Source organism: Schistocerca gregaria, chromosome 8 (assembly GCF_023897955.1).
Source record: "Schistocerca gregaria isolate iqSchGreg1 chromosome 8, iqSchGreg1.2, whole genome shotgun sequence".
Classification (NCBI taxonomy): domain Eukaryota; kingdom Metazoa; phylum Arthropoda; class Insecta; order Orthoptera; family Acrididae; genus Schistocerca; species Schistocerca gregaria.
The window spans coordinates 367,600,957-367,625,150 of record NC_064927.1 but is presented as its reverse complement, the minus strand read 5'-3'; the positions used below and the strand labels follow the sequence as shown (position 1 = coordinate 367,625,150).

At 44.3% G+C, this 24,194-nt stretch overlaps 1 protein-coding gene and 1 non-coding gene across 2 annotated transcripts in view; one reads left to right on the top strand and one right to left on the bottom strand.

Annotated features, from left to right (window-relative positions):
• LOC126285424 (uncharacterized) overlaps positions 1-24,194 on the top strand; it is a 1,121,207-nt gene that overhangs the window by 121,644 nt on the left and 975,369 nt on the right. The gene's annotated exons all lie outside the window — the stretch shown is intronic.
• Positions 4,545-4,617, bottom strand: Trnak-uuu (transfer RNA lysine (anticodon UUU)). Its single transcript has one exon. It is a non-coding gene; the product is annotated as a tRNA-Lys (tRNA).

The window sequence follows — 24,194 nt, the reverse complement described above, 5'->3', positions numbered from 1 at the left end:
AAGATAATCTTATAGAAACGCATACTGCGAAAATAAAAAAAGAGACTGATGCAGAAACAGTTTTACTTATATAGTTAGAGAAACGTTTCAAGGTAGTGATTTAAGTCAGAGGGGGAACAATGTCATGGCAAGTTTCTGGGACAAAATTCTCTGCGACGGTCTGGGCGAGTGGTTAGGCAGTTGGCGGATTTATACTGCTGCATCGGCCGTTCATGCAAAGATATACGAGGATTTTTAGTAATAGGGAAGTTGCGGTTGTTGCTACGCACCGAGGATGTCTCCTGATCCAACCGCGGCGATTTAGATCCTGTAACATGTCAAGGTCTTCATCAGAGAGGTGAGTCTGACTATAAAACCAGCGGCCCACTGTAAATTACCGTGTGACATTTCTTTGTGATTCTTCTGTTGTTATTTTCACTGAGGCAGCCGGCTGCTTGGCTACTTTGATTGTAACTAGCAGAGCCAGTCAGACGTGATTTGATAAAGGTGTTTCAGGCCTAGTGTTGTGTGAGTTTTTCGTTTTCAGCTACCAGTGGGTGATAGGTTTCCCCTGCTAAAGGTAGTATTATGTAACTACAGTGCTCTGCAAAACTTAACGACGAGATAGGTAAAGTAGTGCAACAAATTAACAACTCGGTGGAAATGAGTGAAACTGCGGGAGCATGTTGCCAGAGGTCTCCCAGTCGTGCACGGACACGAGGCAGTTGAAGGAACTGGAAAAGACTGTGTGTGTCAATGACAGAGCAGTTACGGTGCACTGTGGTGGTGGTCTTCATTACAACATGGCTCGGGGACATCACAACGGGAAGAGTCATCGCCGGCCGCTTTGGCCGAGTAGTTCTAGGCGCTTGAGTCTGGAATCGCGCGACCGCTACGGTCGCAGGTTCGAATCCTGCCTCGGGCATGGACGTGTGTGATGTCCTTAGGTTAGTTATGCTTAAATAGTTAAGTTCTACGGGACTGATGACCTCACATGTTAAGTCCCATAGTGCTCAGAGCCATTTGAACCATTTTTGAAGAGTCATCAGGAAACTTGGAGGATGAAGTGCGACGTTTGAAGCCCAGGGGTTGAGTATTGCTCGCAATATTTTTTCAAGTGCTTGGGGGGCGTTCCGAATCACATGCACAGCCGCCCGAAGGAGAGGAGGTAGTCACCAAGCCCAATCGCAGCAGCATATTGTTTGCAACAGACAATGAGGGACTCTGGTCAAACAGCGAGTGCAGTTGCAACCACATTTAAAAGGACTGCAAGGTACGCAGTATCACACTCCCCAGTGTGAAGTCTCTTTTCCCAATGACCGAAACGTCGTGTTCCAGTGGCACTCACAGATCAGCAGCATTGTTTACAATGCTGCCAACAAAATAGGGACTGGACCTAAGAGGGGTGGGTCGAGAGCTGTGCTCGGGTGAGCCCGGAGTAAGTCTGAGTAGTGACTCTGGACATGTCTTCATTTGGCGATAGGTGGGAGCACGTAACGCTGGGAACATGTTCGAACGTCAGGGTGTTACGGTGTGCGAAATAATAATATTGTGTGGGCCTACTGATCTCTCAATGTTGGAACACTGTACGCTAACCAGTCGAAGCTATTATTACTCCTTCCTCATGAGCGTCGCTGCAGGGATGCATTCGGCCGTGACTTGAATTTTATGAATGACAATGCCCGACCGCAACGAACAGTGCATGTAACAGCTCTTAGAACTGGAGGATATTAATCGAATGGACTGGCCTGCCCGTTTCCCCACTTTAAATCCCCTCGAGCAGTGTGGGGTACGTTGGGATGGCGTGTGGAAGCACGTCCATATTCATCTACAACCATCGAACAGTTGTCAACGGCGCTGGCAGAGGAGTGGAGCCCCCTACCACAAGGACTGCTTAAAAAGCTTGTGGCCAGCACGGGAGCACGGGAGCACGTTGTAGAGTGTGCAGTGCCTTCCTTGGTGGTCACACACCATGTTGAGGATCATTCCTCTCCTTCTACAATGTCCTGGGGGACCATCAAACTCGCGGGGACTTAAGCTTAATTATTGACGTTGAATAAAAGTGTCATTTCTGTTCGTCTTACGGCGTATTTCTTTCGCTTACCTTCAGTACACTGCAGCGGTTCATTCTTTGTCAAAGTTTCATCGAGCTATTTTACCTGGCAGTGACAAATCATCCGGAAGTTACTTTTGTCCTGAAGTTTTGTACACCAGTCTAGGTCTGTAGCGAACATTGGGAGCGCACCACACCATTTAAAAAATTAGGAGCTGTACTAAAAAGCTGTATCAAATGGCACGAACGGGTAAAACCGTGTTATGGAAGGAGGACGGAAGTCGTGCAAAGGTTGTAACACAGTGCAGTGCATCTGTAATGGAAAGTGCATGCAAGACGCTAGTATAACCGGTTCTAGAGCATTGCTCCAGCGTTTTCAGTCCTTATCAACTAGGATGGACAGCAGTCTTAAAACAGTACTGCAAGGATTGTAACGGTACGGACCACACAAATTTGTTACAGACATGGTGCCAGTACCTTAATGGGAATTTTCGGAAGAAAGACGACGTTGCTCTTGCGAAATCCTGGTGGTTAAAAATAGAGAACCGGCGTTCAAGAATACACAAACCTATGATGAAGTGGGTCGTTGAAATCAGTGAGCAAAGTTTTCAGAAAAGAATTGTTTGTACAGTGGAATCTGAAGATGTCATTGATCGTGTAGATGAAGATTCATCATTAAGGCCGAGAATATAGATCGGAAAGTACCGATGTAACTTTCTCTACATCCTTGTCGTAAACTTGTGCAAACAACGTGCTTATTAAATCTATGGAATATGTTAACAAGTCTCCACCAACCGTCGACTGGAAAGGAGGTACTTGTATGCCGAGTATAAGCGCAGATGTGTGACAGGGCTGCAATAAATATCGAGAAACAGAACACAAAACAGGACCAGCAAATCGCTATTCTAAGCTGTCGATGGAAACCCTCCAAGGAAGTGTGACGTGGATGCATCGATCTTCACAATGTACCGCGTTTTTACAATTAAAGTGCGCCTACTCAAGGCGGTCCACTGTGGGCAGTAATATTATAGTACACAAGCGACGCTTGATGCATATGCAGAACAGACTTAACGCTGAAAAACAGTTCCAATTTTGGACACCAGATGCTGCACAGCATCTCGTCTGTCTCTGGTGCTCATATTGAACAAAATACGTAGGCGGCGGCTAAAAATAAAATTAACATTGTACCTTTCTCACTTCTGTCGCCATTTCTCTCCACGTCCCATCCCTAACCCTGTTTCCGTACATCTTTTTCAGCGTAAATCGGTTCTGCGTTAACGCATTGGAATATTTACCAAATTTCGCTGGGCGTATGTGAGTAGCTACATTTTGTAACCACGTGATACACCGGAAGAAAATGTGATGTGAATACACGTACCCTCAGCACGTATAGATACGTCCTGCAAGTGTCCTGTGAGGCTCAGCATTGCCCATTGCCCATTGATCATGATCGCTCGTATATACAAAAGTATCTTCCTGTGTTATTGCACTTGGGAATTTCATTAAGTGCAGCTAGTAGTCTGCTTTATATTGATTTGCAAAGATATCGCAGTAATCTGTACGGTAATTCCAAATTACTTGCTAATGAATGAGGGGAGAAATTATTGGAAACCTAATAAATTATATAATTGTGTAGGCTTCCGCGGCCAGAGTCAGTCGACATAAAAGTTTTCTGGGAGTGGTACCGCGTCATAATGTATAAAACTACCGCTGCGCCGGCCGCGGTGGCCGTGCGGTTCTGGCACTGCAGTCCGGAACAGCGGGGCTGCTATGGTCGCAGGTTCGAATTCTGCCTCGGGCATGGGTGTGTGTGATGTTCTTAGGTTAGTTAGGTTTAATTAGTTTTAAGTTCTAGGGGACTTATGACCTAACATGTTGAGTCCCATAGTGCTCAGAGCCATTTGAACCATTTGAACTACCGCTGCTGGAGACCCAGAAGAAGGTCGCTGCAACGGTGGTCGAAACGTTGGTTTTCCTCCAGCAGCAGTAGTTTTATACATTATGACGCTGATCACACTCAAAAAAACTTTTATGTCGACTACTAAATAATATCATTTGCAAGCTGGATTGCCACGTGTTTGTTTTTTACCGAACTGTTTGATATTTCTGCTTCGTGATCGGTATTATTAGAATTTCATTCATATCTGTAATCTATTTACTGATTTGCAAATTAATAATTGAGTGTCGATATGGTAAGAGCACAATTACACATCCGTTGCAACTTCAAGTTTCCAACATGCAATGCCTTTTACAAATAAATTAAATTTTTTTTCAAACATGTAACTAGCAATAATTAATATAATTTTCAGTGCTTACTTTGAAAGTGCTCTGTTGTGTTCACCCCAAGCCTTCACCTCGACAAGTTCTTTCGTCAGGCAATATTTGGGAATTTTGTGAATTTAGTCTGGCAACCCTATTTGCAAGAACACAGTTGACGCGACCAGGTAGTCTGCCATAGCGGCATTAGTATTTTGCATGTTGTCCGTGTTCTTACGAACGTTGACAAAATTTTCGCCCGAACAGGGACTTGAACCCTGGACCCTTAGGTTAAAAGCCTAATGCTCTACCGACTGAGCTATCCGGGCTCTGACAGCCCCGTTCTCGCTTAAGAATGTTACCGTTAGCGAAGAGATGACTAATAGCTGACGAAGGGCGCGTGGTTCCCTTCTCAGACGGCAAAGCGTGCGTGCACCCAGACTATGTTGGACGAAACTGTCGTGCTACGCAATTTTTCATAGTCTCCCTTACAGTTGACTAGCGGTATGTTCACTAATCAAATATTTAACGAAACGAAATTATAAATTTCTATCAGATGCCTGTATTCCATTTTTCAGAGCGGCTGTGTAAGCGAGCACAACAAGTGAGCCGTTTAGGAGCCATGAAGAAATAAAAAGTTTAACTCAGAAATCGAGACAGCGTAAAAATAAAATGAAAGACGGACTTTAGACAATATAAAGTGACATTAATCGTTGACCCCTGTATGATGTTAAATTTTTTTACTGCATGTGATTACTGAATTTTGTTTTCAGTTGATCAGGGCGGTTGGCAATTTCACTGCTGTGCCAAGTAGTTTGAAGGCAGACCCAGTCGCCCTCGTCGTCGTCATCGTCAGGACCTGCGGTGGTCATTTGTGGGCGCTCGTTGCCCCGACGCATTCCATGACCAGAAACATACCACTTCAATTGTCACAAGCATTTCCCATCTATGTTAATATTGTCTTACTGGCGAACCCGGCATCACTTTACAATTGCTAAATATGTATAGGAATTCATATACATCCTAATCTTCGTCTCTGCCTTTCTCTGTCTTCTCCTTCTCCTTTTCCTTTTCCTCTCTGTCCATCACCTCCTCCGCTCTCTCTGCCCGTCTACTCCCCCCCCCCCCCCCCCTCTCTCTCTCTCTCTCTCTCTCTCTCTCTCTCTCTCTCTCTCTCTCTCTATGTCCCGCTTAAAATGAATGGGGGAATCGGTTGTGATCAGTGCTATGTGATGTATGAGAGAGACTTCTCCAGTGCCGTGTCGCTGAAGATAGTAGCTTCAATCAGAGTATTTCGCATAATTTCAATCTGTAAACGAGTAGGCTTTCAAATTATGAGACGATCGAGATTCCGTATTAGTGTTATAATCGTAATACAACTTTCCTATTATCTGTTAAAACCAACTGTGTGGAAGAAAGGAGAACAGTACATATTGTGTATACAATTTTTTGCTTGAAATTGTATATAAGGAGAAATAATATGTGTATTTTAATGGTTTAAATGGCCTGCTATCGTACTTTAGACGGACTGCAAGAAAGAAAAACGAAGCCGCACATTTCCACGGCTCAGTAGAGCACAGCATTTTCTGTCTCGCAGCCTATTTTAACAGAAAACTTGTACATTGTTGTTTAAAAAATTATATATCATGTCCGTCCAGATGTGTATTAGAGCATCGTATAAAAATCTCAGAGATTTTCGGTAACATTGTTTAACGACGACATTTTGTATAGTAGATGAGTATAGATTATGTCATCTTTTGCATGTTCGTAAATCTTTATTTCGACCAAAAACTATTCATTTTAATTAAAGCTTCATCACTGTTTTCTGTAACAATTAAGATGGTAATTACAAACGACTTAATTAAAGTAAAACGCTTTCGCTCGAAATAAATACGTATTATAGTTGTAAAAGACTTACGATGTACGAGATGAAATGTCCCATGCGTCAAGTTCCAACTACCGTTCCACGTTCAAACTCTGTGTTGCGGCTATAATCACGTCAGAAACAGTTTCGCATGAACCACCTGAGCACAAGTGACGGCTCTGCCAATGCACTGCCCTTTTATACCTTGTGTGCGCGATGTTACGGCCATCTGTATACATGCATATCGCTGCCCCCATGGTTTTTGTCACCTCGGTATACGTCATATTAATAAGAAATTGTTTGACAAAAAATGCTTGTCGGTAGCAGTTTATTTTAGTGGACTAGTTTCAGGCTTAGCCCACCATCAGCGGTATGTGCTAACAGAGATGAAACATATTAGACAGACACCGCTGACGATGGGCAACACCGCTCGAGACAAGTCCGCTACAATGAACTGCTGCAACAAGCAGCTTCTGCCAAACAATTTGTTATTAATATGGTGTACACATGGTTTCTAAAACTTGCAGACTATCAAATCTGTACATGACATTCTTTAAAAAAATTCACCTCTTCGTTAAGGTTCCAAGAGCTACGTTATTAAAAGACAGGGGCCCACTAATAAAGCCAGGACAATCTGGCTGCGAAGTGGCGACACTCATAAGATCTCGCTTGCTCAGTAGGTTCTACCCGCCCATGCCGTTCTTCTCTGCCGCACTGTCCCCGTTTCTGCTTCATTTGGCGTCCAAGCAAACGGCGAGGAGTGTAACACACCTAGCTGCGACTCGTTGGTGTTCTCTGCGCGAGAGTGCGTAATGCCGCTGAAAATCACCGCCAAACATGTGAAAATGCAAGAAAACTGTGGGAAAACGAAGGAAGCTCTGACATAAGTTGTGGGGAGGCAAGTTCTTCCAGATGTTTACAAAAACAGGAAAGCCAAACCTGGCGTCCATCTCATGGAGCTTCTGGGTGTTTGGAAGCGAAATGGAGGTAGAATGGTTCCTTATCATCTGTTGTTGTTGGGTGGTCTTCAGTCCTGAGACTGGTTTGATGCAGCTCTCCATGCTGTTCTATCCTGTGCAAGCTTCTTCATCTCCCAGTACCTACTGCAACCTACATCCTTCTGAATCTGCATAGTGCATTCATCTCTTTGTCTCCCTCTACGATTTTTACCCTCCGTGCTGCCCTCCAATGACAAATTTGTGATCCCTTGATGCCTCAGAACATGTCCTACCAAACGGTCCCTTCTTCTTGTCAAGTAGTGCCACAAACTCCTCTTCTCCCCAATCCTATTCAATACTTCCTCATTAGTTATGTGACCTACCCATCTAATCTTCAGCATTCTTCTGTAGCACCACATTTCGAAAGCTTCTATTCTATTCTTGTCCAAACTATTTACCGTCCATGTTTCACTTCCATACATGGCTACACTCCATACAAATACTTTCAGAAACGATTTCCTGACACTTAAATCTATTATCGAGGTTAACAAATTTCTCTTCTTCACAAACGCTTTCCTTGAGATAGCCAGTCAACATTTTATATCCTCTCTACATCGCCCATCATCAGTTATTTTGCTCCCCAAATAGCAAAACTCCTTTACTACTTTAAGTGTCTCATTTCCTAATGTAATTCCCTCAGCATCACCCGATTTAATTCGACTACATTCCATTATCCTTGTTTTTCTTTTGTTGATGTTCATCTTATATCCTCCTTTCAAGACACTAACCATTCCGTTCAACTGCTCTTCCAAGTCCTTTGCTGTCTCTGACAGAATTACAATGTCATCGGCGAACCTCAAAGTTTTTATTTCTTCTCCTTGGATTTTAATACCTAATCCGAATATTTCTTTTGTTTCCTTTACTGCTTGTTCAATATACAGATTGAACAATATCGGGGAGAGGCTACAACCCTGTCTCACTCCCTTCCCAACCACTGCTTCCCTTTGATGTCCCTCTACTCTTATAACTGCCATCTGGTTTCTTACAAATTGTTAATAGCATTTCGCTCCCTATATTTTACCCCTGCCACCTTCAGAATTTTGAAGAGAGTATTCCAGTCAACATTGTCAAAAGCTTTTTCTAAGTCTACAAATGCTAGGAACGTAGGTTTGCCGTTCCTTAATCTAGCTTCTAAGATAAGTTCAGATGGCTCTGAGCACTATCGGACTTAACATCTATGGTCATCAGTCCCCTAAAACTTAGAACTACTTAACCTAACTAACCTAAGGACATCACACAACACCCAGCCATCACGAGGCAGAGAAAATCCCTGACCCCACCGGGAATCGAACCCGGGAACTAAGATAAGTTGTAGGGTCAGTATTGCCTCACGTGTTCCAATATTTCTACGGAATCCAAACTGATCTTCCCCGAGGTCGGCTTCTACTAGTTTTTCCATTCGTCTGTAAAGAATTCGTGTTAGTATTATACAGCCGTGACTTATTAAACTGATAGTTCAGCAATTTTCACATCTGTCAACACCTGCTTTCTTTGGGATTGGAATTATTATATTCTTCTTGAAGTGTGAGGGAATTTCGCCTGTCTCATACATCTTGCTCACCAGATGGTAGAGTTTTGTCAGGACTGGCTCTCCCAAGGTCGTCAGTAGTTCCAATTGGAATGTTGTCTACTCCGGGGGCCTTGTTTCGACTCAGGTCTTTCAGTGCTCTGTCAAAATCTTCATGCAGTATCGTATCACCCATTTCATCTTCATCTACATCCTCTTCCATTTCCATAATATTGTTCTCAAGTACATCGCCCTTGTATAGACCCTCTATATACTCCTTCCACCTTTCTGCTTTCCCTTCTTTGCTTAGAACTGGGTTTCCCTCTGAGCTCTTGATATTCATACAAGTTTCTCTCTTTTCTCCAAGGGTCTCTTTAATTTTCCTGTAGGCAGTATCTATCTTACCCATTTGTCCTTTAGCCATGCCTGCTTAGCCATTTTGCACTTCCTGTCGATTTCATTTTTGAGACGTTTGTATTCCTTTTTGCCTGCTGCATTTACTGCATTTTTATATTTTCTTCTTTCATCAATTAAATTCATTATTTCTTCTGTTACCCAAGGATTTCTACTAGTACTCGTCTTTTTACGTACTCGATCCTCTGCTGCCTTCACCACTTCATCCCTCCAAGCTACCCATTCTTCTTCTACTGTATTTGTTTCCCCCATTCTTGTCAATTGTTCCCTTATGCTCTCCCTGAAACTCCGTACAACCTCTGGTTTAGTCAGTTTATCCAGGTCCCACCTCATTAAATTCCCACCTTTTTGCAGTTTCTTCAGTTTTAATCTACAGTTCATAACCAATAGATTGTGGTCAGAGTCCACATCTGCCCCTAGAAATGTCTTACAATTTAAAATCTGGTTCCTAAATCTCTGTCTTACCATTATATAATCTATCTGAAACCTGTCAGTATCTCCAGGCTTCTTCCATGTATACAATCTCCTTTTATGATTCTTCAACCAAGTGTTAGCTATGATTAGGTTGTGCTCTGTGCAAAATTCTTCCAGGCGGCTTCCTCTTTTGTTTCTTACCCCGAATCCTTATTCACCTACTACGTTTCCTTCTCTCCTTTTTCCTACTGACAAATCCAGTCACCCATGACTATTAAATTTTCAGCTCCCTTCATTATCTGAATAATTTCTATTATTTCATCATACATTTCTTCGATTTCTTCGTCATCTACAGAGCTAGTCGGCATATAAACTTGTACTACTGTGGTAGGCGTGGGCTTCGTATCTATCTTGGCCACAATAATGCCTTCACTATGCTGTTTGTAGTAGCTTACCCGCATTCCTATTTCCCCTTGCTTTCAGCCGTTCGTAGTACCAAAACAGCAAGGCCATTTTGGGTAGTGTTACAGGGCCAGATCAGTCAATCATCCAGACTGTTGCCCCTGCAACTACTGAAAAGGCTGCTGCCCCTCTTCAGGAACCACACGTTTGTCTGGCCTCTCAACAGATACTCCTCCGTTGTGGTTGTACGGCTATCTGTATCGCTGAGGCACGCAAGCCTCCCCACCAACGGCAAGATCCATGGTTCATGGGGGTAGACCTTATCATCAAGTAATCATATTAATAACTTCTCTCGAGTTCCAAAGAAAGTGTATTCAGTTCTATGATTGGTACACCTGATTGTGGTAGTCATGGCTGTCGCATCAGTCCAGTTCGGAGACGGATGATAAAATGAAAAGACTATGTAAATCCTCTATTGAATCCCAAGGAACTTGGTACAAAGCTCTTATCAGGAAACTGTCCAGTTTCATGGGAGAAGCTCCTGTATGGGGACACTTAGCTCTAGAAAAATATAACAGCATGGAAAGTTTTAAACAGGCCTTCTTTGAGGGGTATTGGGTAAAAGAAAACAAATCGAAATGCGGAGTAGTTTCCAGTTAGGTTAAAAGTACAAGCCAAGGAAGATGCCATTAAGAAGTTTGTGCAAAAGCGGATAACAGCTCTGATGTACATGATTACTAAATACCGAACTCCGCAGATTTATTATTGGTGTAGAGGATAAGCTGTCTTTGTACTCGCAAAATAAAATAATTTTTGTATTGAAAGATATCAGTAAATTTATTTTTCATCTTTCCTGACTGTCGTCGCACAGCCGAAATTCGGTTTCTGACTCAACTGAAACTGCATGTCACTCAAACTTTTTTTGAGATCTAACCCCAAGAAAAGTGTGCACCCGAAGGTATTCTGGAATAACTTTGAGGATACAAGAAGTGGAGGGTAGCGACAGTGGTACACGTACATATACACCATAAAGTAGCTTGCAGAATATAGCTGTAGATGTGGAGGTGAACTGGACACCTCGCGCTGAATGTATTATAGTTCAGCCGCATGTGTGAGGTTGCTGAATCCACATTGGCTATAAACGGTTTATAACACCTAATTTAGTAAAGATGTGGTTACAATACCGCGTGTGTCACTTAAAGTAATGATCCTCACTGCTCTCTTCTGTAGCAGCAGCAGCACTTTGCTGCATGCTGCAGAATGGCCCCATATCAGCAGTACGTAGCTGATGCGGCGACGAAACAGAGCAAAGCAGGCTGTTAGGTAATGTTCTATTGCGCTGCAGTTTAGTTCCCTCAGAAGATGTAGGACTTACGAGAGCGCGACCCACAGATGTGAAGTGAGCTTGTTCCAAGTTAATTTTAAGTCGCCATAGAAGACCAGAGTTTTAAAGAGTTCCAGTTTGATTCATTGCTCCAATGTCAATGACGCCACATCTCTACCTGTGTGTTTTGTTTACCCTTGTTTTCATCGTATTACCGCTAAACTAATACCTGCTCTCATCGGAATGAACATATGCTTGTTAACAGACTGCTTGTTCTCTTTCCACTGGCTAGCGATGCTGTGTCGTCTGCGAATTGTAGAATGTATTTGTTTGAGCTTAGGTCATTTCCAACATTGGTCCTAGTATGAATCCTTGTGGCGTGCCGTGTTGCAGCTTGTTTATTGTACGATGTTGGATCCTTATACCTGTACGACTTTACGTATGTGAGATAAACAAGGCTCAAGGCGGCTGCCAGAGCAGGTGCACAACTATTATCGAGTTTTAACTTAGTAAACAAGGCCCTTTGTGGGCAGGTGTAGATCTCTTACTTTTCCGCTTGGGGAATGACATTGGAGAAAAGACCTCAGCCAGTGGGACGTTGGCCTCCGCTCCCGCGTCAGCTACACGGGCTGTGGGCGCGCCTGCACTGGCTGCTACCTCCTGGCGGCGCCACGGATGGAGCTGGAGCTGGAGCGCAGGTATTTGGCGACACCGGCGACAGCAGTCGTGTGCACGGCCGGGGCTTCCCTAACGGTCGGCGGGGTTGGCTGAGTGCCTCCTTGAATACTAAGCAGCGGGAAGCTGCGCCGTGCGGCCAGTCTGTGACGTGTTTGCGTCTTTCAGCCACTGGCGCTGTTCCTTCTCCTTGTAAGCGGCCCAGCAATGAAACAAGTACTACACGACAAACCTTCGTGTACAAACTTGCACCAGCACCTCAAGCGTCCAAGTTTGGAACTGCCAACTTTTTCGTTAGCGCTATTACTCAATACATCTAACCTGTAAGTGAATAGGGGGGGGGGGGGGGGGGGGAGATACTCGCGGATGGACACAGCAGAGCAGAAAGCGGAAGAGGAGGAGACGTGTGGCATATACAGGGTCACAAACTTTTAGGAATGATGCAGAAAGGTAAATACATCAGTTTGTGGGAAGAGACCCAGGTCTGGAAGCGACCGAGGCAAAAATTATACGCGAAAATCATTCTAATAAATTCACCATTCCACATCAGCCCTGAAAGTTTATATCATCATCATCATCATCAAGGAATCTTCCTACATGTGTCATAGTCGTACGCGGGGGAAGCAACTAGACAAAAGCTGCTCTCAATATATACGTGTGTGGCCAGATGATGATTTGAACAGGTATCCCTGTGCATAATAATCCAGTGTTGTACTAATCCGCTGTCTAGCACGGGTCAAAACGAAGAAGCAGATTCCTTAAAAACCCTCAGTAATTTTTGACGCAGTTCATTTGGCGACAACCCAGTAAAACAGCGGAAAACATCACAGTAGTTTTTCAGCCATTTGAACGGAACTCACTTAACAAGCTTTTAAGAAGCCGTATAAACAAATTTGTCCGGCAGTTCAGGTTGACATTTGACTTCCGTTATTGTGTAACACGTACCAACACAACAAAAACAAAATTTGACTGACTGCAAATTCGAAATTTTCACTCTCGCCTCCTAAGAAGAAACCATACTGCATAGCCACCTAGTTTTTAATCAAAGATGTCGATGTTTTACTTCCTCGCCTTCAAGTTGACAGACGTAAGTCAGTGCTATGAATATCACTGTACACGAAAGGAGGTGACAGCATAGATAGTGTAAATGGTACGATGCAATTCGTCCGTGACAGTAGGCTTTTCGACGATATATGTTAATGGGGCAGCTACGAAAGTGTTGTCAAATGTATGCCAGCAATTCATGTCACCTATTAGAGATACCTAATGTGAGGTTTTAGTTCGAGTGGGATTTCTAAGAACTATTGACGCATGTTGACTTCATAAACGAGTTTGAAAATCATAATGTGAATACGTGTACGTTGTGGCGAGGCTTTTCTGCCTGAGTATAGCTTGTAAAACCGAAAAGTTGTCAGATAAAAGCAATTGACCTCGAAGCTGTCGGTGTGTGAGTTCCATACGGTACTACGTATGTACATTTGGAGATTAGCATTGTGTGAAGTGAATCACGAACTCAGAGAAAACCGAAGAAAATCGAAGCGTTTCAGAAGAGGTGGCTTTCAGAAGGTAAGGAATGAGGAGATTGTCCACAGGATCAGCGAAGAAAGGAACATCTGAAAACACTGACAAGGGCAGGATGATACATGTTTAAGGACGTAAGAGAATAACATACATGGTACTTAAAGGCTGCAGAGGGTAAAAGGTATAGTGGAAGATAGAAAATGGAATATATCCGACAAATCATTCAGAAAATTGGGCGTAAGTGCTACTCAGAGGTAAAGAGGTTGACACAGGAGAGGAAATTGTACCAGACCAGTGAGAAGACATTGAAAATCAGCACTTTTTTTTAGCTATAAAGCTCCATTTAGCAAAAATATTTGAAGCCCTAGACTCAAATCGTCGACAAATTAAGCAATACTGAGGTCCGTGAGCAGGATTTTTATTTGTAACTTCATATTTCTGTGCCATATTTCGTCTCTGTTTTATACTGAAGGTAAGCCTGCCGGTTTGGCCTAGTGGTTCTAGGCGCTTCAGTCTGGAACCGCGCGACCGCTAGGGTCGCAGTTTCGAATCCTGCCTCGGGCATGGTCTGTGTGATGCCCTTAGGTTAGTTAAGTTTAAGTAGTTCTAAGTTATAGGAGACTGATCACCTCAGATGTTAAGTCCCATAGTGCTCAGATCCATTTGAACCCCTTTTTTTGTACTGAAGGTAAATTACCTTTCATCGACGTCTGCTTACAAATGACTATAAAACGTGAACAGTGCAGCCGTCGTTTACGAATGTTGTTTCTGGTCTCAACGGACGATGAGTTACACAATAGCTTCGCGTGGGTGATTGCAGAGCGTGCGTTTTCAACTGTGTTACAGACCATAGTTAATTACAGGAATGCATGCTGTAGGCCGTAAAGAGGAACATGACTGAGCGTACGTGGTACGTGGACATCATAATCACAGGGCAACGTTGATCATCTTATAGTGTGTGTGTGTGTGTGTGTGTGTGTGTGTGTGTGTGTGTGTGTGTGTTTGTGTGCACGCGTACAGCCATGAAGTCAGTAATACACGACGCACCTAACGTGAGCAAGTCAGGTGAAGATGGCGTGCCACTTAGCACAGAATAAGTGAGGCTTCGATTTTAGTGCACTGTTTATCCGCAGGGGAGAAATAGGAACTTTTCTAGTCCTCCGCGGACCCGCGCATACGCAGCAGTAATGGTGTTTGCGGGCATCCCCAAAACGCACCATTTCCAGTGGGCTTTCCGCTTGTTATTGTCTTCACTTACGGTCAGCAGATGAGAAATACGTGAACTGTTGAAGGTCCTTTTGGTTATTGTGAGAGATATTCTACGCATATTTCAGTGAGCAATTTTTTATACATGCAGCACTGAAAGAATTGAAAATGGTCTTCAACTGAAAACGACGAAATTCAATATGGCGTCTCCAAAGTCCTGCTTATTATCGAGACAGCATTCCTGCCTGTTATTGGTTCAAACTTCAAAATCCCGCAGCACGAAGCCTTGGGTTTCACGCTCTGTAGTACCTGTTGAACGTAAAATAACAGTGACATCACAAACCTCGCACAGCTTTACGTAAGCCTCAGCTAGCTCGTCCCGTGTGAACACAGTAGAAATCTTGTCCCTTGAACTGCCAAGTGTTGCTCCTTTTGCCAGGGCGGGCAGACAGAAAACGTTTTGATCAAATTCAGCACCACAGCTAAATTGAAACTAATTTCAATGATTAAGTAAAACCTTCTGGGATTTATTATTGCACATATACTGTGTTGGAACATCTTCACGTTGCCAGTGTGAGTCTAAACTAGCAACCTGGACATGTTCTAAGAACGGCTGCGGTCGAGAAGCAGTAAGTCTGTATTAATACAACTGAGAAGCTTTTCATTAATCATTAAATTTCTGGGACATTTTTTGTTTATCTTTCCTTGTATGCAGAATGTACCTTGAGGTGGGACAGCGCTATGCACTTGTAGAGCACCATGTACACAAGATGTAAAAGGACAGTGCACTGGCGGAGCTGCCATTTGTCCTCAAATGATTCATGTGAAAAGGTTTCCGACGTAATTGTGCCCGCTCGACGGGAGATAACAGACCTTGAAGTCGGAATGGCAGTTGGAGCTAGACACAAGCAACATTCCATTCCGAAAATCATTAGGGAATTCAGTATTCCGCTATCCACAGTGTCAAGAGTGAGCCGAGATTACCGCATTTCAGGCATTACCTCTCACCATGGACAACGCAGCGGCTGACGACCTTCACTTAACGACAAAGAACAGCGGCGTCTGCGTACAGTTGTCAGTGCTAACAAAGAAGCAAAACGGCGTAAAATAACCGTGGAAATCAATGTGGGGCGTACGAAGACGTATCCGCTTACACTGCCCACTATGTGTTTCTGTGTGAAATCTAGCCTAGTTACCTCACACTCTACTAAAAATCTACGTACTACCAAAACTATGTACTCGCGAGTTGGTATCCAAATAAAACTCGTATACTAACCTTTGACTAAACAGAACCTAATTTAAATGGAACTGGTTCAAATGGATCTGAGCACTATGGGACTTAACATCTGTGGTCATCAGTCCCCGAACTTAGAACTACTTAAACCTAACTAACCTAAGGACATCACACAACACCCAGTCATCACGAGGCAGAGAAAATCCCTGACCTAAATGGAACTGTAACTGGTTTGAATTCAACTTGTCTTTATATTAAACTGTAGTAAAACAATTATCTGACCCCAATCAAAATTTCCACTTATCTAGTTTCTTGACAACATTGTTGCAGATTTCTCGAAAACAACAACAAACAGCAAGCAGGTAGCGGCTAAGCTCTTTTTTAAATAAAGTTTCCAAACAATATTCACACTGTTGCATACCTTATGGTGCAATGAGGTAATGCGTAATGATAACCCTTCTTTAAACAGGAACGTAACTGTATTCCAAGACAACGATTTTAGAATGAAATACGTATTCAAAAAGAGAGAGAAAAATTTCGTTTCGTCTTCACACATAACATTGGGCTGGAAGTGCTATGCTTAACATGTTACGCAGTGCTGCAGTCTTACCTCAAACTTTTTTTCTTCAAAAATAACATTATCAAAGTTTACATCCTTTTCGCCTTCCAGTATATACATCATATTGATCCTAGCTGTCCTTTACAGTGGTCGGCCGCGGTGGTCTAGCGGTTCTAGGCGCGCAGTCCGGAACCGCGTGACCACTACGCTCGCAGGTTCGAATCCTGCCTCGGGCATGGATGTGTGTGATGTCCTTAGGTTAGTTAGGTTTAAGTAGTTCTAAGTTCTAGGGGACTGATGACCACAGATGTTAAGTCCCGTAGTGCTCAGAGCCATTTTTTTGTCCTTTACAGTAAATATTTGTTCATCTAGATACAATCACAAGTCAACACAACAGTACTAAATACGTCCATCACCTACCACACTTCAACTTAGAATGTATCAGACTGCGCAGAGGTAAAAACTGTGCCACAACAAGGTAAGAGATTGTTTAATAGTAACTTTACTTACTTTCTCCCTCACGGGCACATCGATAGCTCACAAAAATTAAAATGACATGCCCACCTTACACCAGTGCGACAAAATTTGGCGTTAATAGACTGTGGCAGCAGACGATCGAATCGAGTACCTCTGCTAACACTGTGACGTCATCTGCAGCGCATTTCCTGGGCTGGTGACCATGTCGGTTGAACGTCAGACGACTGGAGAACCGTGGCCCGGTCAGATGAGTCCCGATTCCACTGGTAAGAGTCGATGGTAGGGTTCGTGCGTGGCGCAAACCCCACGAAACAATGGACCCAAGTTGTCGACAAGCCAGTGTGCAATCTGGTGGCGGCTTCACAGTGGTGTGGGCTGTGTTTACATGGAATGGACTGGGTCCTCTAGTCCCAATGGACTGGGTCCAGCTGAACCAATTATCGCCTGGAAACGGTTATGTTCGGCTACGTGGACGATGGAATTTTTATGGGTGATAGTGCGCCGTGTGACTGGGTCACAGTCTTAAGTGATTGGTTTGAAGGACATTATGGACAGTTCGAGCGAATGATCTGGCCATCCCGACCGCCTGTCTTGGATTATAATCGAGACGTCAGTTCGTGCACAAAATCCTGCACCGGCAACACTTTTGGAGTGATAGACGGCTATAGAGACAGTGTGACTCAGTATTTCTGCAGAGATGTTCCAACGACTTGTTGAGGTAATGTTACGTCGAGTTGCTGCACTGCACCGAGGTAAAGGAGGTACGGCATGATATTAGGAGACTTTTTGCACCTCATTGTAGATAGCGTACCTAATTTGTGGCCTTGAGCTGAAATGCTAATCATTTGAACAACTATGAAGGTAGTACGTTTCAAGCCAGTATGGGGTTTCCTTCTCGCCGCCATCACGGAGAAACAACTTTTATTGCAAGTAGAGTAGTTTCTGTCACAGGCTTACGCATGTATGCAGCAATGGAATTTTAAACGGATAGAAATTGTTGCAGAGGGACAGTTGTCTGACACAGTAAATTCACGCGTTTAATAGGCTGGACGTTGTAAAGAAATACAAAGGAAGGAACAGAAAGCGCAATGCAGTGACTTAAGTGGATGTGCGGGGAGGCTCGTCGCAGCGCCAGACGGCAGACAGAGCGGCTGCATTCCAGGCCAGGCCGGCTGGCGAGCTAATCCGGCGTCGCCGTCGCGGGAAACCCGTGAAGCGCCGCACAGCAGGTGCGGCGGCGGCGGCGAGGCAGCGGCACACAACAGCGGAGCTGCGCTGAGCGCAGTCCGGTCCGGTCTGGGGCGGCCGCCCAGCTGAAGCCGTAACAAACAGACCGCCAGCGCCGCCGGGGAAGCCCGCCAGGGCCCAGCGAACGGCCGCCCGCTGGCAGTCTAGCGCGAAGCACCGGAGAGCCAATACTGACACAGACCTACACTATTCCACGCTTACGCGTATGTCACATACACTGCACACATTTGTGTCTGAATCTCTGTTGTTTCTCCAAAATAACTAGCAAAAATTTAAATCTCTCATCTTCTGTTTCTCTCTTGCCTCTTCCATCTGCTTCATAACAGCCAACCCATCTTCATTCTTCTTTCCGACACCTCACTTCCGCGTGCCTCATCGAATCGTCTCCCTTTCACACCTGCCTCCCCTCCTCACATCCTCTTCCATTTACATCTGGCTCCTCATACCCTCTCCACCTATCCCGTACCCCTTTTCATACTCCACCTGACTTCTGCACCTCACCCTCCAATACTTTGCTTCTGTATAGAGCGAAGTAGCGCGGCAGTTAGCACACCAGACTCGCATCGAGGAACACGACGGTTCAGATGCCCATCTGCCCATCCCGACTTCAGTATTTCCCTAAATAGTTCAAGGCAAATGAGGGGATGTTTCCTTTGAAAGGTCGCAGCTGATTTCCTTCCCCAGCCTTCCTTAATCCATACTTGTGCTCCAATACCTCGTTATCGTCAGGATTTTAAACATTATTCTTCCTTCCTTCTTTCCTTCTGTACGTCTCATCCTCCCACTCCTCGACCTTCTCCTTCCCCTTGCCTTTCCCCATTTCCTCACCCCCTCCCTGTGTTCCTTCCCTTTTCTCTGTTCAACCACTGTCCCCACTCAGTGTCCATTTCCCCATGCCCCCTCCCTCCATCTCGTCCTCCTTCCACGTTCATCTCCTTCACTGCCTCTATTCATCTTCTCCTACCCCTTCTCTTGGTCCATACCCTCCTCTCTCTCTCTCTCTCTCTCTCTCTCTCTCTCTCTCTCTCTCTCTCCTCTCCCATCCACATGCTATCCCCCTCTACATCCATCTCTTCATCCCCCTAGCCCACATCTCGTGGTCGTGCGGTAGCAATCTCGCTGCCCACGCCCAGGTTCCCGGGTTCGATTCCCGAAGGGGGTCAGGGATTTTCTCTGCCTCGTGATGGCTGGGTGTTGTGTGATGTCCTTAGGTTAGTTAGGTTTAAGTAGTTCTAAGTTCTAAGGGACTGATGACCATAGATGTTAAGTCCCATAGTGCTCAGGGCCATTTGAACCATCATCCCCCTACATTTTGTCATTCTTCTTCTCCACCCTCTTCCCATCTCCTTCTCCCCTATATCATCTCTCAGTCGTCTCCTCACCCCTCCCTGTCCTCCTCTTCCTCCCCCTTCCGCCGTCTCTCTGTCTACCGGATCTTCGTACAAGCCACAAGTCCCCTTGAAGACTGATACAGATGGAAAGTATTTCAAGAAGTTCATTCAACTATGGCATAACAGGCCGCAATGTATTGATATTTATGACGTTTCCGGCCGTGAAAGTTCACATTCTAGACTAATATAGGCTGTCTTCCAATCCACCTGCATCTGTGTGAGTCAGTTTACTATCTTGCGTGTATAGCCCACATTCTGTGATCATGTCTTCGAGGTATATGACTTACGTGTAGAAATTCATTCCGTTCTCACTTATGCTCTGCATTTTCATTTACGTTTTATTCATCTTCTGGTCGAATTTATTGCTCAGCGGTCTGTCAGTTCCATTAACTAGTTACTTTCGGCCACAAGAGCTACAGTGACACCCACCTATGTTGGCTTCGCCATCTGCAATTCATACCAATTTACTGTCTTATTCTTGCCTCTAGTATTTCTAATAAACTCTCCATTCCTTCCTACACGCACAATGTAATCACAATAGGTTAGAAACTGTGACCCTACTTTTCATACGTTTCGTCAAAAGCTTGCACCGAGCGACGTACCCCCGACACATTGGTGGCACTAGATTCAAATCCTCGTCCTCATTCTCTGGTTTTCCTACATCGTGCGACGAAACCCAAACGGACGGCTTCGGAAATTTCAAGACAGATTACTTCGCTCCTTCTTGACTAATCTCTGATGACTTGTATATCGCCGGCTGTTGTCGACGAGTGGTTCTAGGCGCTTCAGTTCGGAACCGCGCTACTGCTACGGTCGCAGGTTCGAATCCTGCCACGGGCATGGATGTGTGTGACGTCCTTAGGTTATTTAGGTTTAAGCAGTTCTAAGTCTAGGAGACTGATGACATCAGATGTTAAGTCCCGCAGTGCTTAGAGCCATTTTTTACTTACATATCGCCCTAACTTAAATTCCCATTTTTTCCGTTCTCTAACTGAAGCATGCGTCTATTACTTTTTTTTGTGAACTTCCTACACTTCATCTGCAAAGCGTTTATGTCTGTACAGATGAGTAAATTATATAACGTTGTTTATCTAGAACAAGAGAAAATTCCAAACAAGATGGAACTAAGATAATCTTAGCGAATGACCAGCAGATAACGTTTTTAGCTGTAACACCGAATCACATACCAGATGACAGTACTGCAAGTTTTACTGCGCTTTATCTTATCAGCCTTTTTTCTGTTAAGCTTCATCAGTAGTACTGGATCTGTGTAACTAGGCTATCATCAATGAACTTGCGAAGAACTTTCTTAGTAGACGACGATTAGCGCATCGGAATTAAAACTCATCTTGATCCAACTTCTGCGAAAGGAAATAAAAAACTTCGTCATCCCGACAGCAGGTACTTATCACTGACTGATTTCGTGAAACAACTGCTCGTCTGCCACAACGAGTAAAATTTATCAAAGCGCAAGTGTGCCGAGTACAGACTCCTCCTCATTTCGCGAATGCCTAATGTCGTCTGTGTCCATAAGAAACATCCTTTGCCGTTCAAAGGAGTGTGGCTCATCCGCAGTTTTGAGGCAGAAGGGTTGGCGCTGTACGATCGAATTCATTTCAGCACTGGTGCAGGTGACGACCCTAAAAAAAATTATGTCTGGCAAGACAAAGATGTGGCACTGAACTGCAAATGAAACGCGCTGAAAATCAGTAATACTCGACAAGTTTCGAGGTTTATTGTTGTTCTGTCTCTTGGGTTGTATTTTCGTCATTGAGTTTAATCGTGCCTTGCGAAGTACTGCACCTGTGTTCAACAGTGTCAAACACAGCGTAGAAAACAATGTTCAAAATGGCTCTCAGCACTATGCGACTTAACTTCAGAGGACATCAGTCGCCTAGAACTTAGAATTAATTAAACCTAACTAACCTAAGGACATCACACACATCCATGCCCGAGACAGGATTCGAACCTGCGACCGTAGCGGTCGCTCGGTTCAAGACTGTAGGGCCTAGAACCGCACGGCCACTCCGGCCGGCAGTAAACGATGTACCAGACTGCATTGAACCTGTACAGTAGAAGGGACAACAGAGGAAGAACATGAATTTGTTGTAAGTGAAATCATGGTTGAACCAGAGATGTTAACTCTTATATATATAGCTCTGTTTCGTATAAACCATTGCCAAGTGATACTAGGAGATAGATGCGCGTCAACGCCATTTTTTGCGCTGATCACGTGTTCATTTCAGTAAACGTATGCATTAACAGAAACGTTTAAGGTTTCCTATATAGTGACAATTGCATCTGAACCTGTATGTAACTGAATTTCTCGTTAACAATTTGAAAACTGTATGACTTCTACATTCCGATTTCAGATTCAGATCTAGAATCGGCGTGTTAATAGGGAACCGATTTTCGCTGAAAAAAACGTCCCAATCTTGGCCACCAACTGCAAATCTGGCGCTGTGACTGCAAAAAAGACGTATAGAAATGTCTCCATATGTAATGGATTAGAAATGGAATATGGGCAGTAACTGTCAAACAAGTGAAGAACACAAAATGTTGACTTTATTATGAACCAACACTGATACAGTTTGTACAGTATAAGCTCTGGAAACGGCGACAAGATGCTGTAAAGCGCCAGATCTGCACCTGATATCCAAAACTGGAACTGTTATTCTTTTTCTGTGTAAATCGGTTCCACATTAACGCAATGGCATATCTACCAAGTTTCGCTGCCATACGATAATTACAACCCTCACTGGACCTCTGTGAGTAGCTGCACCTTAATTGTAGGCACATGGTACATGAACTACATCAACCAGACCACAAATCGGTGCGTCTTACGTTTTAAGGTTTCATTATTATTCTTAAAAAAAAAGGCGTAAATGTACAATTCTTTATTATGCGTGTTTTTCTTCGTATTTAAACCCTCTATGTGAGTTTTTTTATTAACGATTTTTGTAGACGAGGCTTTGAGTCAGAGACGTCAATCCAATTTTATGTTTTGTAAAATACTTTTTATTGCCACCGTTTGATGAACGGAACTTATGAGTTCCGTTGCACCACTGTACCAATTTCGCTGTCCCAGGAGGAATCGTCAAAATATTGAGGGATATGACAGGAGCGATTATTGGAAGTAATAATGTTTAATAAACGTGGGCTCTATATTGCTGATGTGGAAAAATAATTAAATACCATTTAACACAGCCGGCCTTAGTGACCGAGTGATTCTAGGCGCTACAGTCTGGAACCGCGGGACCGCTACGGTCGCAGGTTCGAATCCTGCTTCGGGCATGGGTGTATGTGATGTCCTTAGATTAGTTAGGTTTAAGTAGTTCTAAGTTCTAGGGGACTGATGACCACAGTAGTTAAGTCTCACAGTGCTCAGAGCGATTTGAACCAACCATTTAACAAATTGAGCACTACACAAAGTTTGAACCTATTACGTTAAAGCCAAACTTCAAAAATGGAAAACACGGTTTAGAATAACGAGCATTGAAAACTTACGTCTTTGTTTGTGACCCGACATTTAGGTCCTTGTCCCGTCGATTTTCTTCAAACTGGATCTGGCAAAACTGGTCTGCGCCGCCTCCTTCGTCTCGGCCCCCTTGCCCAGCACCTACCTGACGTGTGGATACATGCAGTCCCGTTGAGGACTCCTTTTGTGCCGTGTCTCAACAACTGCGAAAAGATCATGCCAACCTCCTACTCAGTTCGCGGCGTGCGGCACAGATTATCGCGACGATACGCTCGCTCGCTCTGTGCCTCTTTGTCGAGATAACAGCACGCGGACACAGCGGCCCGCGACCGCAGGCGACAAACACCGTGTGTGTATGTGTGTTGCCACCGTATCCCATTACGCGGGCGCCCGACTTCTGCCACAACAAAAGCGCCGCACGAACGGGGCTTCGTCCATCAGGCGGTCAACCTCCCACTCTGTGAAACTACACTATATAGCACCGTGTCTCTACTCTCACCGCAGCGCATATAGAGGCTGGACCGGCCCCCGGTTTGTGTGTCCACAGCGTTTATGATTTAACATTGTATTAGTCATACTCCCAGCGGAGAGTACGACTCGGTAGCCTAGCAACCTTACCCGCCTAACAAAAGAGTGGCAGCAATTTACAGTTCACCAGGCACGCGATTCCGTCACTGCGCTCGCACAATGCTAGACTCGCTTCATTTTTTATGATGCGAGGGTAATCCCAAAAGTAAGATCTCCCATTTTTTTTATAAGTACATAGACCTGTTTATTTCTACAATGGTTTACATCAGTTTACAGCTTGAACATTTAGCTATTTTTCGACATAATCACCTTTTCTGTCGATGCTTTTTTGCAGACGCTGTGGCAGTTTTTGTATGCCCATGTCATACCAGCTCGCCGCCATGCGGTTTAGAAAGTTATGAACCTCTTCTTTCACCTCGTCGTCGGAGCTGAATCGCTGAGACCACAATTAACGCTGACAGGTGCTGTGATACTCTGAAAAACTCAAACGGGCAATTCAGAACCGGAGAAGAGGAATGTTGAGGAAGGGCGTAGCACATTCTCCATGGCAACGCTCGCCCACACATCGCTTATAAAGGGGTGCAACCTAAGAAATGTCCGCTCTTGAACGACTACTCGCCGCACGACGGCGTCTGGGTAGCTTGGGAGAAGAAAATTCTTAGATTC